This window comes from Melospiza georgiana, chromosome 16, assembly GCF_028018845.1.
Source record: "Melospiza georgiana isolate bMelGeo1 chromosome 16, bMelGeo1.pri, whole genome shotgun sequence".
Lineage (NCBI taxonomy): Eukaryota > Metazoa > Chordata > Aves > Passeriformes > Passerellidae > Melospiza > Melospiza georgiana.
Window position 1 is genome coordinate 2,579,563 of NC_080445.1, and position 6,000 is coordinate 2,585,562.

General features: G+C 62.0%; 1 protein-coding gene across 2 annotated transcripts in view; it reads right to left on the reverse strand.

The window, feature by feature from the left end:
* RAI1 (retinoic acid induced 1) overlaps positions 1 to 2,113 on the reverse strand; it is a 75,204-nt gene extending 73,091 nt beyond the window's left edge. Inside the window, exon 1 of one of the 2 annotated variants that reach the window (XM_058035141.1) lies at positions 2,055 to 2,113. The gene's annotated coding sequence lies outside the window, so the exon portion shown is untranslated. The remainder of the gene's footprint in view (positions 1 to 2,054) is intronic. The other variant, XM_058035143.1, reaches the window with a different exon arrangement.
* Positions 2,114 to 6,000: the final 3,887 nt, after the last annotated feature.

Sequence of the window (6,000 nt, forward strand, 5' to 3'; positions counted from 1 at the left end):
TGAAGGTTCAGAGCAGAGCCTTCAAATTACACGCTACAGAGCACTTTTCCTGCCTAAAAGGTCTCTGAAATGACTGTGGCGGCTCTGAAACGAAGCACTCTGTATGCAATTGTTCCCTGGGGCTTGCAGCGGAGACAGAGCCGGGAGAGGAGAGGTGGGTCTGCGGTCCCTGGCACGGGCAGCTCCTCATCAGATGAGGATACACACTTCTTCTGGGCTCCACAGCACAGCACTGCTGCTTCCCTAAATCTCCCTGGTGGTTTCTACCAGTCGTGGTATTTTTTTTTTTTTTTTTTTTTTTTTTTTTTTTTTTTTTTTTTTTTTTATTTCTCACTTCCTGCCTTGAACTTCACACAGCTCCTGGCCTGGGCTGCAGAGCTGCTGCTCGGGGTGTGGGTGCCCAGACCCACAATGAGCCCCTCGCCACCATCACTCTCACCATGCCTCAAGGCACACCTCAATCCCACGGGGAGCGGGGAGGGAAGGGCACTCAGGGGGAACATGTCCTTTTCTCCATCTCACTTGGCTTCCTCCCATCTTTCTCCACTCCATCTCCCAGCAGCTCAAAGTCCATTTTCATCAGGCACTGACAGTCACCAGGAGAAGCAGACTCAGCACCGGCGGGCACCACGCGCAGCCAACCTGTGCCCCCCACCCTTTGTCACCAGCACACAGGTGACAGCAGCCACATCCGCACATCCACCTGGGGCACACACGCTGCCACCCTGGCAAAGGCAGCTGTGGGGTGGGAGCGCTCCACAAAGTCCCAGCAGACAGCAGGGAACCATTTCTGCACCATCAAGGAGGCTCTGGAGATGCCCAGAGTCTGGGGCAGCTGGAGCTGAGCTGGGAGAGCTCCTGGAAGGTGCTGGCACCACCAGCGATGCCCTCCTCAGCTGGCACAGGACCCGAGGAGCACTCTCCCATGCAAAACCCCAACTGTGGGGTTTGTTCCTCCACACCATCACTTTGGGAGGTCACCTGAGGGCACCAGCACGGGCACCGCTGGCAGCCAAGGGGAAAGCGGGCAGGGTCAGTGGCCACAAGAGCTTCCAGCAAGCCAAAATCTGCTCACATCTAAGGGATGCCACCGCTCCCCATCAACAGCAGTGGGGAACAAACAAGCACCCCAACAGCATCCCACTCTGACGTCAGTGAGAACCTCCGGCAGGTCTGCAACGTCAGCCACGACACCTCCAGCGGCCGGAGAGCCCCCGGGATGCCACCCCTGGGGCAGCTCAGCCCCTCCACTGGGACCCCTGGGGCAGCTCAGCCCCTCCACTGGGACCCCAGCGCCACGTTCAAGGTGCTGCTCCAGCTGTATTTCCAGGGAGAGCGGGAATGGGGACACACACACACACACACACACACACACACACACAGAGAGGAATTTAAATGGAATTTCACAGCTGCAGCGAAAGGGCACAGGAGGGGCTCAGGGCTATCCATCTATCCAAGATGCACGCACCACGTCCCCGCTCGGCATTTCGGCTCCGCCGGCCGGGACACCGCGGCCACCCGCACCCGCGGCACCGGGGGGGCCGGGGAGCCCCTCCGTGACGTCACCGAGCCAGGCACAGGCTCGCGTTTTGGGGGGGATCGAGGCGGGTTTGGGGCGAGCTCTGGGGGGGCCGGAACGGGCTAGGGCTGGAAATGCGAGTGCGGTGCGGTGGGAGCGCGGGCGGAAGGGAAGGGAAGGGAAGGGAAGGGAAGGGAAGGGAAGGGAAGGGAAGGGAAGGGAAGGGAAGGGAAGGGAAGGGAAGGGAAGGGGATGTGGCGGCGGGCTGGCGGTGCCACCGCCGCTCCAGCGGCAGCAGGAGAGCAGCGGGCCCGGCGGGAGCCGCGGTTGCAGCCGCAGCTGCGACGCGAAGCCCCGGGGGGGTAACGGGGCTGCGGGCAGGGCCCCCCCCGCCTCCGGCAGCGCCCCGCTCGCCCGGCCCCTCCGCTCCCCTCGCTCCCCCGCCGGCCCCGATCACCCGCCGCCCTCCCCGGGCCCTCCCCGGGCTCGGCGGCCCGCCCGGTTCCCCCGGAGCCGCGTCCGGAGCCCTCCTTACCTGGCGGGCCGAGCCCCGCTGCCTCTCAGCGGCGGCGCTGGGCGGGGGCGGCCCCGGCGGCCATGCCCGGGCGGCCGCGCCGCTCTCCCGCGCCGTGCGAGCCGCCTCGGCGGTGTCAGCGGGCGGGAGCCCCGCGCGGCGCCGGGAGCGAGGGGAGGGACGGCGGGGGCATGACCGAGCGCCGTCGGAAGTGCACGCGCGCCCGCCGCCTGCCCGCGACCGCGGCGACACCTGCCGGCAGCGCCGCCGGTGGCACCGGGAACGGCGGCGGGGCGGCGGCGGCGGCGGGCGCTGCGCACACCGGGGGCAGCGGGGCGGGCGCTGGGCACGGCACACCGGGCACCGGGGCACGGCACACGGGGCATCGGGGGCAACGGGGCGGGCGCTGGGCACGGCGCACCGGGCACCGGGGCACGGCACAGGGGGCATCGGGGGCAGCGGGGCGGGCGCTGGGCACGGCATAACGGGAACCGGGGCACGGCACCGGGGGCAACGGGGCGAGTGCTGGGCACGGCACACCGGGAACGGGGGCACGGCACACGGGCATAGGGAGCAATGGGGCGGGAGCTGAGCACGGCACACAGGGCACTTGGGGGCAGCGGGGCGGGCGCTGGGCATGGCATAACCGGGCACCGGGGCACGGCACACGGGCATAGGGAGCAATGGGGCGGGCGCTGGGCACGGCACACCGGGAACCGGGGCATGGCACAACAAGCACCGGGCGCAGGGGCAGGCTCCGGGCATGGCACGCTGGGAGTCGGGGCACGGCACACCGAGCACCGGGCAGCCAGCAGCAAGAACCGCATGGCAGCTCCTGAGCTGGGCACCGGGGAGCGGGCAGTGCATCCAACAGGCACCGGGCATCGGGGACATTCACGAGACTGGCACTGGGTGCAGGGGAGCCCCCGGGTAGCACCTGCCAGGTACAGGTGACAGGTGCTGGGTGCAGAGCAACCCACTGGGCAGCATCCAAAGGGTGCTGGCACTGGGCTGGATGGGGTCCCTGCAGACACACACCAGACCCTGGGTCTGGGTTTGGAGCTGGAGCTGTCTCTGGACTTGAATCCACAGTTGGATCAGGACTGCACCACGTGTGGGTCTGCACTTGGGTCTGTGTCTGGATTTAGATCAGGATTTGGAACTGGATTCTGATCCACATCTGGATTTGCATTTGGAGCTGAATTTGGATCCACATCTGGACTTGCCTTCAGAGCTGGATTCAGATCCTCATCTGGATCGGAGTCTGGGACGTGCATCTTCCACAAAGGATGGATGCAGCCTTTCCACCCCCTGCTCCCCAAGCACTCCATGGGTGCACAGAGCACCATCCCCCCACGAGGTGTTCATCACTGCCCACTTACCTTGCTCTGGGCACCTTCAGGGGTCTGCAGCAGTGTGACAGGAGCCCTGACCAGGGAGCAGAGGGGAGGGACGAAATGGCAGCGGTCCCGCTGGCCTTGGCTGTGCTCAGCAGTGTGGCTGGGGCTGAACGTGCTCCAAGGAGGAGCCGAGGTCAGGGAGGGGGATGAGTGCAGGAAACATATTAAGTGAGGAAAATTGGCTGCAGCCAGCAGAGCTGCCTGATGTTTGCCTGGGATTTTCCTCTCCATCAGGTATCCGGTGTAAGCCCTCGCTGCAGGGTGGTGGCAGCTGGTTATTCATGAGTGTCTTGGATGTGCCACCAGCCACCAGCACCTGCTGTGCACCGAGAGGGGTGGCACCCGGGACCCCTCCGTGCCTGTGTCCCCAGTGCTGACACCCAGCTTTGGCCAAGGCGACGTGTGCAGATATTTTAAGAGGAAGACTCTGTGCTCTCACAGCTTGACTGCTAATTTATAATCCTGTTTTCCTATTAAAATAAAAGCCTCTCTCTTATTCCCGAACGTGAGAGCCAAAGCGGAGCTCTGAGGAAGTGCCCTGTTTGCAGAACACGCTGAAACACACAAAGGAAACGAGGCAAAACCAGCGTTTTGCACGTTTTTTGAGCCTCATTTTAGCCGGGACTTGGAACAGCAGAAGGGAAATCTTTTCCAGCAGGATGTGCACAGCGGGGGCGTGCGCGGAGCCGCTGGTGTCCCTTTGGAGCAGGGCCACCTGCCTGCCGAGGGACAGCCCCCGCTGCGGTGCTGCGTGTCCCCGAGGGGTGGCAGGTCCCCTGGGGATGCCGGGGGTGAGGGATGGAGCAGCGCTCTCCCCACGGGGCCGGCCGGGCGGGGATGGCAGCCGGCGGCAGGAAATACCTGCTGCTCCGCCGCTTCCCGGCCGAGGGAACAAGAGCCGGAGTGTTCGGAGGGCGGCTGCGGCCGCGTGTGGCAGGAGGGGCCTCCGAGGGACACTCAGGCCATTGTTCCTCGAGGATGTGCGGCGGAAATTTGGATGGACCCGTTGCGTGCCGCGCTCCCAGCACTGCCGGGACTGAGCCCTGACTGAGGGGAACCCGGGTGGGAAATTCATTAAACGCTGTGTCTGTGTCTGGTGGAGGGGTCACTGATATTGGTGGTGGTGGGGCAGCCCCAGTGGAAGGACCCCCTTGAGGGAGGGCGCAGATGCACTGAGGAGGCGCTGGCACAGATGCCCAGAGAAGCTGTGGATGGCACATCCCTGGAAATGTTCAAAGCCAGGTTGGATGAGGCTGGGAGCAAGCTGGCATAGTGGAAGGGTAACCCTGCTCCCTGCAGCTGGAGCATGGCACATGCCCAGCGACTCTCAGCCCTTGCTGAGCTCCTGCTGGTGTTTGTTGTGGCCCTGCAGTGGCTCTCCTGCCTGCCGGCCCCACCCGCGCCCCACCAGCCTTGCAGCAACCTGGAAAGGCATTTAATACAGGCTGGGTTTGATCTGCACTTTGACATTCCTTCAAGTGTTCCCTGGTGTTTTCCTGTCGCTTGCACAGCGCCTTTTCCCACCAACGCTCCCTCGCTGCTGCAAAAGGGAAGAAAAAGCCTTGCAGAGTGTGCCCAGCCTTGCAAATCCCTAATTACCCACCGCACATCCTGGCTTCCCTTGGAGCAGCGCTGCTGTCAGCAGGGATGGGGTGCAGATGATGCTGGTCCTTGCAGAGAGAGCAGAGGGGTTTGCCTGGCTGCTCCCACCTGGCTCTGCTCTCCTTCCCCATCTCTGCACCAGACTCCACATCTGAAGCAGTTTTTAAGGAGAGAGGCTGGGAAAAGGGGGAGAGAGGAGAATGTGCTGCTCTCCTTCCGTGCTTCACCCTTTCTCAGGAACTGGCCAGATTGTTTCCATTAGGAAAAGCTGAGGATCCAAGTATTTGTCAATGACCAGGAGAAGATTTGCTGATGGAAGCTGCCGTTCCCTCCAATAATGTTGAGCGAGGTGCTTGGCGTGGACCCATCCTTTTATGGTAAAATTAGGGCTAAACGCTGTGGGGATTTGCATTTGAAGTTGATTGATACATGGCATTAGTGCACGCGTAGATAATTTCGTGTTTTGAGATCGCTGAGCAAGGAATAATTTTTATTTTGGGTCAAAGATAAGGGCATTGCGTTGAGATGAAATATGAAGGGGTGCTGATCTGTGTCACAGACACTGCGTTTCTCTTGGCTGGGGAAGGGGATGGCAGCCCTGCATTACCCATTCCTGCCCTTGCTTTTAATGCTTTGGGTCTGTGCCCGATGCAAGGAGCGATCCCCTGCTGTCACTTAATGCCAGGACACGGTTCCAACTTTATGAGCTTTGGAGTTTCCCCTTATTAAAAAAAAAAAAGCAAACAAAAAACCAGAAGAAACCTCTGCTTTATTTTATTTGCTTATTTTAGTAGCTGAAGGCTGTGCCACTGAGAAACATTAATTAAATAGAGCAGTGTGGCTTGATCATTACGGGAAAGGTGTGGGGAGAGCGTTGCCAAGCTGGCAGTGCCTTCCAAACCCCCCTCTGGCAACCTGGGCTGATGCTGTCAGCAGCACCTCGGCCCTCCCAGCTGCTCAGTAGC